This window comes from Gracilinanus agilis, chromosome 1 (genome assembly GCF_016433145.1).
Source record: "Gracilinanus agilis isolate LMUSP501 chromosome 1, AgileGrace, whole genome shotgun sequence".
NCBI classification, from domain to species: domain Eukaryota; kingdom Metazoa; phylum Chordata; class Mammalia; order Didelphimorphia; family Didelphidae; genus Gracilinanus; species Gracilinanus agilis.
The window spans coordinates 79,762,485-79,774,531 of record NC_058130.1 but is presented as its reverse complement, the minus strand read 5'-3'; positions in this window follow the sequence as shown (position 1 = coordinate 79,774,531).

Sequence of the window (12,047 nt, the reverse complement as noted above, 5' to 3'; positions counted from 1 at the left end):
AGGGGGGGTGAAGGGGAAAGTAGGAGCATAAAGTATGTAAACAGATTAAAAGAATATTAATAAATGTCTAATAAAAAAAGGAGAGGCTCCTTCCAGTCCTCTTCCCACAACTGTTCACACCTTATGGATCTCAGTGATTTTAGATCTCTATAGGTCATCATCCAAAACCCATTCCTTAATTTCCAATTCCTTCTTGCTACTGCTCCCCTAACCCCAATCCTCCTACCCTTCAGTTCCAATCAACAGCTATCCATCCTTTCCATTGTTCCTTCAAAATACCTGTTTCATAGGCAACAAACTGGCCTTTCCCTTAAATCTTTGTTTCTCTCCTACTTCCATTTTCTAGTATTCACTGAAACCTGCCACCCTACTAATGCCACAGTTTCACTGGCTACTCTCTCAGTGGTGGCTACACTTTTATTTATTTCTCTTGTCTCACTAGTTGAGTTGGAGGAGTTGGAATATTCTTTGTTTCCCCCCTACCCTCACAGCCACTTCCATCAATCAGTGACATCTCATTTGCGGTTCATGTTAGTCTACTGCTCAGTCAAAATACTACTATTGTCCAGAAAACCTCAGGTCTCTCCTCCTCCATTTTAAATGTGCTTTGTACCAAGCTCACAATTTTCTCACCTTTCCCTAATATGATAGGACTTCAACATATATATTGACTTTCCCTCAAATCTTCTAACCACTCTGTTTGCCAGACACACAAAGATGGTCCTGCCTTTAATCTTTCCAAAATCCACAAATGACCACAACATATGGACTTTCTACCTCTCCTTCTCCATCGCTTAGTAAACTCTATTATCAATCTACACCACAACCTCCAATACTTCAATATCCCAGTAGAGCACTCCCACCATATGCCCACTCACCTTCTTTCCCTTCTATGCTCATGTAGCTGAATATAGATGGAGAAAACCATCCAAATGTTTTCTCTCTCTACTCTAAATTTCTGGTACTAACCTCAACTTCATTGATGCTAGACAATATGTTTTCCCCTCCTTTTATCACCTCATTATCTCACTTTCCACTGTGACTCTTCCAAATCTTCTTTTCCCTTATACTTCCCATGACTTCTCCCCATTCCACCCCTAGCTGAAAACCTTGCCTCATATTTAATAGAAAAAAATTGAGACATTAGCTATAAGATTTCTTTTCTCCTGTCATCCTCATTTCACATCACCCAGATGCTTTTTACTACTTCTTCCTCCTTCATTACTGCCCTACTCTTTACTGAGACCAATATCTTTTCAAAAACCATTCCATTTTATTTCCTTCAGCAAATTGCCCTCACTATCATTTCCATTCCCATTTCTCTTCAGTTCCTTTCTATATACTGACTCCCGCTTTACTGTCTACAAATGTGCCCAATGTCCCCTATCCTCAGAAAACTTTCACTTGATCCTTCCACATCCCATTATTGTCCTATGTCTTTTGTATCCTTTGTAGCTAAATTTTAAAAAGTCATTTATTAAGTGCCTCTATTTCCTTCTCACCATATAAATCCTTATTATTTGGCTTCCAATCTAATCATTGCACTGAAAGTGCTTTTTCCAGAGTTAACAATGGTCAATTCCAAGGACTTTTTCACAATCTTCATACTTTTTAACCTCTCTAAAGCCACTGACACTGTTGGTCACCTTCTTCTTGATAATCACTTTACTCGGTTTTCAGAGCATGATTGTTTTCCTATATATGAAACCACTCATCATTCTCCTTTGCTGGATTTTGATCCCAGGAATACCTTCTAATTATAATTGTATCAAAGGGTGCTGTCATGAACTCTCTCTTCTCCCTTTATATTGCTTTTTGTGTTGATCTCATCAACTCCTATCGATTTAAATACTACCTCCATACTTGTACAATAGTTATATAAAGATGTAACTTCTCCTGCTAGATTATATTCTCATTGAAGAAGACCATGCTTAAGATATTTTTGCTTCCCCATAATCCATTGCATATATAGTATGAGGAAGTCAGTAATTTTTATTTTACTTGAACTATACTGTGACAGTTCTTTTTTTTTGTCAAGAGAAAATTTAGACCAATGCTCCAGAAATCATGCTAATTTTCACAGGAAGAGTAATACAATTTAACATAACTTCCATTAAAAACCAATCTTTATACATTATTTATAGAGAGTTTTTTGGTTTCCCAACTTAAGTTTTGAGAACCAAGGGTCATCTCTTTCCCACAATGAAACATTGGTGGTTGACATTAGTGGAACTGTTTACTGGGTGCTCCCATATAATTTGTGTAATTTTCTAAGGAAACAAATTAGACATGAACAAATGCTAACAACAGGACTCAGAAAAAGTATCTGCCACTATATTAAGGTGTTGTGAGTATGAGTAATTTCAGAAACATGATTTCTTGAAAGATTCCTTAAAAGGTAAGTACCTAAAAGAGATATAATAGTGTTCTTACTAAGCACATAATTTTCAGTTTCTTTTTGCCTTAGGGTTCCTTGGGCAATTCAATGAAAAGGGTACCCTGAGGGATGAGATTGCATTAGTTTCTAAGGCAGCAATACCTAATGGACTTCGTGGGCAGAAAGAGAAGACACTTGACTGAGCCACCAACTCTCTACATTCCTTAATCTGAGATAGCAGCTACAGAAATCCACGGTTTTTCGTTCTCCAGCGACCACTTATCTAGGATATAGAACCATGTTTTCCTTTGGGCACCAATTATTAAATGTGAGCAGTGCGTCCTGAGATATTTAAAATGATCAGTCAGAAACATGTAATCACACATGCACACACATATGCCTCAAAAAAAAAAAAACTAAGCACAGTCCCATCCTCTACAAGGTTCATTTAATTGACACCCTTGTTATTATTCCTAAATATTGATCCCTGTTGTTGCTGCTACAAGAAGCTCTCAGCTTTTTCATAAATAGAAGCTTAAACAAGAATCAAAATTAAACAAACCCTCAAAGGGCTCATGATCTGCTTCACAAACTCAGGGTTCACAATCTGCTTCACTAATCCAGAAGCAGACATAAGCACCAAAGGGGCCAACTATGATTAATTTTATTATATGGTTGTCAAAAAGATAATGCTAATAATGTTAATGTTCTGAAGATGAATCAATAGCACTAGTCATGATATAACATCTGGACTGAAGTGAAAATAAACCACACTTTTAATGCATGTTTTGAAAAAGCAGTTGGCATGGCGACTAACTCTGTTAACATCTATCAGGACTTGAGTTCTGTAACAAACTCCACAAACCAAAATAAGAAAATGGCAATAAAAATACAAAGAAATGAAAAACATGTTGAGCATTTCCTGCTTGATTTGTTGTTGCCTAGATAATAGCCTTCGTGGCTAAGATATATCATTCAGAGGTTGAGGAAAGGGATGCAATTTAAATAGAAATAAAAGCCTTTATATATCAAACATTGTAATTGTATCATTCATGTACCCCATTTTTCTTTCAATTTTCATGTAGCACTAGCCTCAGTAAGTCACAATAGTAACATTTTCTCTTCAAATCTAGGACATTCTTCCCATTTTATCAGTTTCCAAGGTTTGCAAATATTAAGTACCCAGATTTTGACTCCCCCAAAATAGATGAGGTATAGCATTTTATGGGAAAATATTTTGAATATATTTATACTCTGAATATGTTCACTTGTGTTTGACTCTTCATGACCCCATGGACTATGCTGTCCATAGGGTTTTCTCAGGGCAAAGATATTGGAGAGATTTGCCATTTCCTTCTCCAGTGGATTAAGACAAACAACAGTTAAAGGACTTGCCCCTGGTCACGTAGCTAGTAAGTATCTGAGTCCAGATTTGAATTTAGGTCTTCCTGACTCCAGGTCTTGTGCTCTGTGCACTGAGCTATCTGCTTCATACTTGGAAATAAAGAGTGGTTTTGTTCAAGGAGCCTTTGATGATTGAAACATGGGAATAAAATGTATAAGCTGTATGCAATGCTAATCCTCCATTGCCAAGGAAGATACCCCACATCAAAACTAAATGTAAGAGAGATTCCTTTGGATGGTATGACTAATTGGGATTTATGATTCTTATTGCAAATGACATTGTACTGATTATGTCTTTCTACCTCTCTTACGAGGGCTTGCTGAGTTCTTTTCAAAGCACTTTTGCTGTCCATCTTTTACCCAACTCTCATCTGTGACTCTAAGAAGGTATAGCATGTGCAGTGGCTGCACACCCCAAAATCATCTTGGCTGATAGGCTAAACCAAGTTGAAGATAACCAACAGTTTTAAAACTTATCAGTGAGTTAGAGGGAATATGAAGAAGACTTGTAAAGACTTCCCTTGGTGGAATAGGCAGATGAGAACAATTCATTTCAAAAGCCATGAGGATAGCTGAAGCAAGTACTGTGGGAGCACTTGGAGCTTGGTCAGTCATTGAAGATGCCAAAGTCAACCATCACATCCTGGGTCATTGTTAGTCATCCTGACTTTTGTTGTGCCACTAAACTTTGATGACTGTAGAAGAGAGAGTGAATTTGATTTTGCACAACTCTGCCTCACTTAATCCAATTCACTCACAAGTTGAGACATCATGCCATGATGTTATTAGTCCTCTTTAAACATGAAAGAAAAATCATATAACAGAACATAGCTGTAGCTCCCCCAGTTCTTGTTCTTTCCCTGCATCCTCCCCTCATGTACTCTCCAATGAAATTCACTGCTGAGATCTTGCATATTACATATAAACCTGGATTACATTTGAAGCATTGCATGCTTCTAAGTTTCTTGCAGACAGGTAATGTGTGTCCATGAAGTGTAACATCTTGCAGAAAATCTTCCTGACATTATACATTCTGTATAAAGCAATAATATTCTTCTATGGGTTATGATTTAAAATTATCAACAATTCACTTTAATATTTATCATTTACTGTCTCTGTATAAAGTCATTGTGTGAGACTCTAGGAATAGAAAAGAAAAAAACCAAACTCTTCTTGTCTTCAAGTTGCTTACAAGGAGGATGCAATATATAAACAAGTGATCAAGTACAAAAAGTATAGAATCTTTTCAAGATGGCAAGAGTGATAAAGAGAACCTTAGGAAATCAGGAAAGGCTTTGTGTAGGACATGGCACCTAAACTGGTTTTTGAAGGGAGATCAGGATTCTATTTGGCCATGGTGAGGAAAGAGTATGTTCTAATTGCATAGATGCCATTTTGCAAAGTCACATAAGCAGGAGTTAGAATGACGCATTGAGAGAATAGCTATCAGACGTAATTTTATTGGAACAGACAGTGTTCTAGAGAACTAAAATTGTGTCTGACCCTAAGGGCAATGGAAAGACATTGATGGAGTTTAGATTGGCTGTAGCATACTGATGTTAACTCATATAAGACCTGCAATAAAAGACACCATCTATACTGAAAAAAAATAGATGAACTGATCAGGTAGCATGAGTCAGGATTATAAAATAGATGTCACAACTATTGCTATGGAACCTACAAAAGATTATGATACTTTAGAGAAAGATCTCTAGTGTATTGGGCAAGCTTCCTACAGAGAATTTATGATAAGAGACTGACAAATAATTATACAAATAGTGATGACTTAAAAGGCTTGATGGGGAATATTTATACTGATCCAGTTGAGGTATCCAAGTTCCTTACTCTATCCTTGGATATACATCTTTTGGACTTTGTTCCTGAGTACTTCTGAGTGTACATGGAGCCAGTATATATTTATAAATTACTGTTTTCCCACTTCACTGGAAAGAATTTGGGCTCAAAATATTTCAGATTAATGTTCTAAACATATTAAAAATCAAATCAATTCAAATAACTGAATCTTCTAAAATAATTAATGCAGTGAAACCATTTTATTATGTCAATATAAGTAACTCTAATGAAGTTAGTTTTGGTCCAAAGGTTCTCATGTCATGCTCAGTATGCTTAGAATTTTTCTAAATGTAACTTTTAGATTAATTATATCTTTCCAAATGGCTATAATCTTGCTAGTTCTCATCAACAATCAGAAAACTAACAGATCGGGTATCAGCACTACTACTTAAAATGAATTATATTTCATCCCAGGACCCCTGGTCTTGGGAGATGAGAGTTGTCTCATTCAATGAGCAGATATGGAATTCTGAAATGTATTGACTATTATCTATGATAAACAGTTTTTAGCTTCTCTTTTGAGGTATAGACTCTGTAGGGGTCACCTGAAATCAACATTGACAACTAGAGGAATACACATGCTTGCTACCACTCCTCACTTCCTCAGCCGGAGATAGATGGTTGCCTTCATCTTCAGACATGAAGCAAAAGAAAAACATCAAGGAATCCTAGGTTATAGAAACAGTGGTGATCGCACAAGTCTCACCTGGATCCTAGTCCTTGTAATCTCCCATACTTCTGAAAGCAATTATGTAGTGACCAGTTCATTCATACTCCAGTTCTCCCTACTTGAATACTATGCTTCCTGGCAAAAGTACCCAGAACAATGTCTCATCTTTTAAAAGTTAAAAAAAAAAGTATAACCCTTACCTTCCATCTTGGAATCAATACTGTACATTGACTCCAGGGCAAAAGAATGGTAAAGACTAGGCAATGGGAGTTAAGTGACTTGCTCAGGATCACATAGCTAGGAAGTGTTTGAGGCCAATTTGAACCCAGGACCTCCTGTCTCTAAGCTTAGCTCTCAATCCAGTGACCCACTAAACTGTCCCAGACAATTTCAACTTAAATTTTTTACTTCTTCCTTCTTATAATAGCAGGATGATTTATCTAACTCTTTGTTGTTATCTGGGGATTTTTAGTTCATACAAGATTTCATACAAAGTCCAATTGGCTAAGTCTTTGGGGATAATGAATTAAAAAATTGTAGTTGCATTGATCTCTTTTTTTTTCAAAATTTTAAAAATACCATTTTAATTTGCAGTTGCTTAGTAATGGTATTGAGGATGGGTGTCTAAACAAGTTCAAAATGGAGTCTGGAGGAATAAAGAATTTTGAGCAAAGTCTTGAGCTTAAATGCTTGGTTCTCTTTTTTTCCCCTCTTAGGACAGAATGCAGCTGTGGGAAGCCAATAAGAGAACAGATAAAAATCTTAGACTCCTCCTTTGACCCCTTTTGTGATCCTTGTGATTTCTTGTTGAAAAGTATTGTGACCTTATTGAAAAGCTTTAAGTTCCTATCAAACTTGAATTTAAAGGGTTAACACTTCTAACACAGCAAGGAATGGTGCTGCCTGTTATAGCCAAGGTCAAGATACACCCCAACTTGGCTTTCTGATAAGAACCTAGTCAAAATTCAGCCTTGGCCTTGGTCTATTCTGAAGCCAATGTTTTGTGTTGTAACTTCTGCGCATCTGCAAAGTTTCGGGGGGTTCTTTTGTGTGAAATGATTCTTGAAACATATATAATGATCTCCATGCTCCTGGAGCCAGAGCTGGAAGCATGAGGCAAAAGACAACTCCTTTGTTCTGTCCTTATTTCCTTATCAACTAAACTGTCCTTATCAGATTATCAGAAATAATAAAGAGATCTCCACATGCAGTTTTCTCAGCTTTGTGCCCAAACTATTTTCAATCTGCCTTTCTTGACTTTGAAACCATAGAATCAAAGGCTTAAAGGTGGAAGGTCCTTTAGACACCAGTAGTTGAATCCCCTCCTTTGACAGCTAAAGACAATGAGTTTTAGTGACTTGCCCAAGGTCATTCAGGTAGGAAAAAAAAAAGAGGGCTGGTAACTGAGCTCATTTCTGTCAACTGAAAATCAAGCACTTTTTTTCAAGAATGTGTACCTTCTGGGAGCAGTTTATGTTAGATGCTGAAAAAAATGTGGCTTTTGATGGATATCAGAGTAGTTCCATAGTGGAGAATGTGAGTTTGCACAAATGTATCCTATGCTTGACATACAATGTCTGACGTTTCGACATACAGATGCAGTACAATAAGACTACAAAGCTATCTCTTTCCTTCTTGGGTTTCTGCCCAGATTAGGGATGTGCCTCTTTGTGCCCTCTTTTTACCCTCCTTTTGCTTTACCTGCCATCAATGATTTCATCTGCTCAACTGATTGAATCTATAACTCTGGAGCCAAGGGTGTTAGTAGGTTAGTTAGGTTCTCATGCCTCCTGGTCAATGGCTTCAAAGCCCCCTAAACTATTTTTCAGTGCTACATGATTTCAAACTCTTCCTCTAAACCTTCGAAGAGAAAAGACAACCCCGAATAAACTAGTCCATCTGCAAAATGATGATAATAAAGTTTATGCCACATATTTCATATTATTATAAAGAAAATGGTTTGTAAACATTAGAACTGCCATATGACTGTGAATTGTTCTTGATACCATCATCATCATAAATTCTCAGTGCTAAGCTGAAGGTCACTCGGCAGGTTTAGGTCTTCCAACTCTTGCTAAAATATGCACTTTGGTACTTCAGTGTTTTTAGATAATAACTTTAAACTCCTCTAGATGTTACACATGGAAATATAACATAACTCCAAAAAGAGTGAACCAGATTGATGTAAATGTGGCCTCAGATGCTAGCTGTGGGATACTGCACAAATGATTAAACTATCATCTGCCTTGATTTCCTCTTTTGTAAAACGGAGATAACAATAACACCTGCCTCACGGGATTGCTGCGAGGAAAAAAATAGAATATTGTAAAATGTTTTGCAAATCTCAAATCATTATCTAGAGGCTATCAACTAGTACTATTTCTACTGCTACTACTATTTTTCTTATTAACCAATACAAAAACCCCATGAATGACAAAATGGCACCAGTGTTTCACGCAAATGTTCTGGCTATTCTGGGTTGGTTAAGGTTGCAATTGACTAAAGTTGCCTGGTGGAATATAATGAGAGGAAGATCCAGATATTTTAATAGAAATAACAAAGTCTTTTTTGGGTCTGACTCTCAATCCACTGAGCCACACAGCTTTGTAAAATGAGCTAGAGAAGAAAATGTCAAACCATTCCAGTATCTTTGCCAAGAAAACCCCAAATGGAGTGACAAAGAGTCAGATATTACTGAAATCATTGAAAAAAAACATCAATCCAAGCAATTTCCCATCATCTGTCTTTGACAAGTAGCTATAATCTCCAGGTGTTTTCGCCCTGCTACTAACAATGGTTCTAATTGTCTTCCACCATCCAAATCTCCAACTTCATTTAGGAGGCAATGCAAACTTTTAAGCAGACTGAGCACTTGTGCTGTGTATGCAGGGACTATGCAGATATAATGTATTTAAATAATATATATATACATATATATATATATACATACATACATACATACATATAAATTGGATTTGGGACCAGAGGATGTTCTTTTGTGACCCTCAAACTTCACTTTCTTCATCTGTCAAGTGAAGGTGTTGCATTAGATGTCTTCTAAAGCTCCTTTCCAATCTCGAGTCTCACATCTATTAGTATAAGTGTAATTTAATGATGGAGGAACTGGAAATAATGTCTCACTGTGTGACTTTTCACAAGACCTTTAGCTCTTCTGGGTCATTCTTTCAAGAGTCAGACTAGATCATCACTAAGGTCTCTTTCAGGTCTAACATCGTACAACTTCTAAGCTTGACTCAGTTTCCATTTATTTCTCTTGTAAGCGATAGGACCTCATCCAAGGAAGTCCTCTCTAGGTTTTTCCTTTGGAAAATGAATTTTAAATTTCTTGAATCAAATCTAGCTGGAAGCAAAGAGGCCATTTAATTTAATCCCTTCCTTTTATAGATGAGGAAACTGAGACCTCAGCCTGTTCAGAGATTTGGAAAAAGTTGTACAGGTAAGGTCAGATATAAGAATGGAATCAAGATCCTCCAAAATAAGAGCCAGGGTGCATTCCAGCTCACCAGATAATGCTACAGAACAGTGACTGGGGATCATGGTGGTGGCAGTGAACAGAGTTCTACTTCTGGAATCAGAATGACAAGTTTAAATTCTTCTTCTGCTGCTTATTAGCTATGGGACACTTGATCACTTATTTAATCTTCCTCAGCCTCAGTTTCCAAAACAGTAAAATGGAGATACTAAGAGCACTTACCTCCCAGGGTTATTTTGAAGATCAAATGAGATAATATTTATAATGGACTTATCACAGTCCTTGACACAGTAGATTATAGATATTGAAATGCTTTTCCCCATCCTTTCCCATATAGAGAGTTGAAAAGAGATTAAATATATGAAGAATTTTGTAACATCTCACAAATTGCTATAAAAATATAAGTATTGCTAATTTAATAACCAGACTTTCCTTTTTGTAGCAAAACTTATTTAGTGGTAGTTATGGTTTAATAGGGGGCAGCAAGGTGGCACATTGGGTCCAGTACCAGTCCTGAAGTCAGGATAACTCATCTTTCTTTCTTTTTTTTTTCTTTTTTAAACCCTTACCTTCCATCTTAGAATCAATACTGGGTATTAGTTCTAAGACAGAAGAGTGATAAGGGCTAGGCAATGGGGGTGAAGTAACTTGCCCAGGGTCACAGAGCTAGGAAGTGTCTGAGGCCAGTTTGAACCCAGGACTTCCCAACTATGGGCCTGACTCTCAATCCACTGAGCCACACAGCTGCCCCCTAACTCATCTTCCTAAATATAAACCTGGCCTTGGACACTTACTAGCTGTGTGGCCCAGGGAAGCCACTTAATCCTCAGTTTGCTTCAGTTTTCTCATCTGAAAAATGAGCTGGAGAAGGAAATGACAAATCATTTCAGTATCTTTGCCAAGAAAACTCCAAATGGGGTCACAAAGAGTTGGACACAACTGAAATGAGTGAACAACAACAATGGCTCAGTAGACTAGATAAGAGCCCTTGGATCAGGAGAACTGGGTTCTAGTCCCAGAAGTGTCTATTAATAGCTGTATGAGCCTTAATAAGTAATTTCCCTTTTTGGAACTTTAGTTTTCTTATCTGTGAAAAATGACACCATACCAGTGCTCTCTATATCACCAGGTTGAATATAAATTGCTTTGTGAACTATACAATACCATACACATGCAATGAATTTATAGAGTAATGTTAAATAGATTATAGAGTTGTTGGTGTCCATAGAACAATGTGTTTGATGATTAAAAATATTTAGTTTGCATTTAGCATCTTTTTTTAATATGGCCTTTTTTACCCATCATGCTCCCTCCTCCCCTTTTTAGAGATGATAAATGAGTGCTATGTTTTAGCAAGATTTGAAACCTAAGGGCATCTTCCTTCCCTGCTTCATCACAAGATTCTTCCCTCTGCATCCCAGGGTTATTCACTTGCATGTGATGCAACGGGAGCATCTGTTTTGTACTGAAAACGCAGGATTTCAACATCTGCAAAGGGCAAGCTTACAGAGCTCCCAAGTGAATGGGACTCTGAGTAGCTATCCCCTCTCAGCAGGCTTTGTGTCTCCCCTTCAAAACTGAAAAGAAATGCTACAAACAGATGTCCTCTGAATAGCACTTATGACAAGAATTCATGGCTGAACAGTGAGTACTTGCTAATGCTAATGAAAGTCTTTGGGGAAAATGAGTAACCTAACACTTAAAATGAGAGAGGGGAAAATAGCTATTTATTGAAATTTCAAAATGTGTTGTTCATGTATTTCCTTCAAAATCACTCCCTACATTTATTTATTTGCCATTTTGGGTTGTCACTTTTGCTTGAAGGCCTCTAGGCATGCCACACAAAAACATCCATAATGGCTTTAAAATGGAAAAAAATACTAATAGCATAAAATAGCTCTAGGTAGCAGGACTCTGAGGACAAAGCATTTTATAAAGGGTCTCATGCTAGGTGCCAAGATTATACTTCTGCACAATACCAGCTTGAATGTTTAAGCTTAATTGACCAAGCCTAATAAAATGTCTGCTTGTTACAGGTGACTAGAGACTGGTGGAAGATAAAGAATGAGGAATTCTGCCCTCAGCAGATAAAGGATCAGTGGGAGGTCAAGGTGAACAGAATCTAATTCAAGGCAATAATATGGACCAGCTGAATAAATGATGAAACAAATTTACTTTCATGTCAACAATTCAACAAGCATATTCTAACTCCTTACTATGATGAAAGCACTGTGTTAGATGTTGAGGGG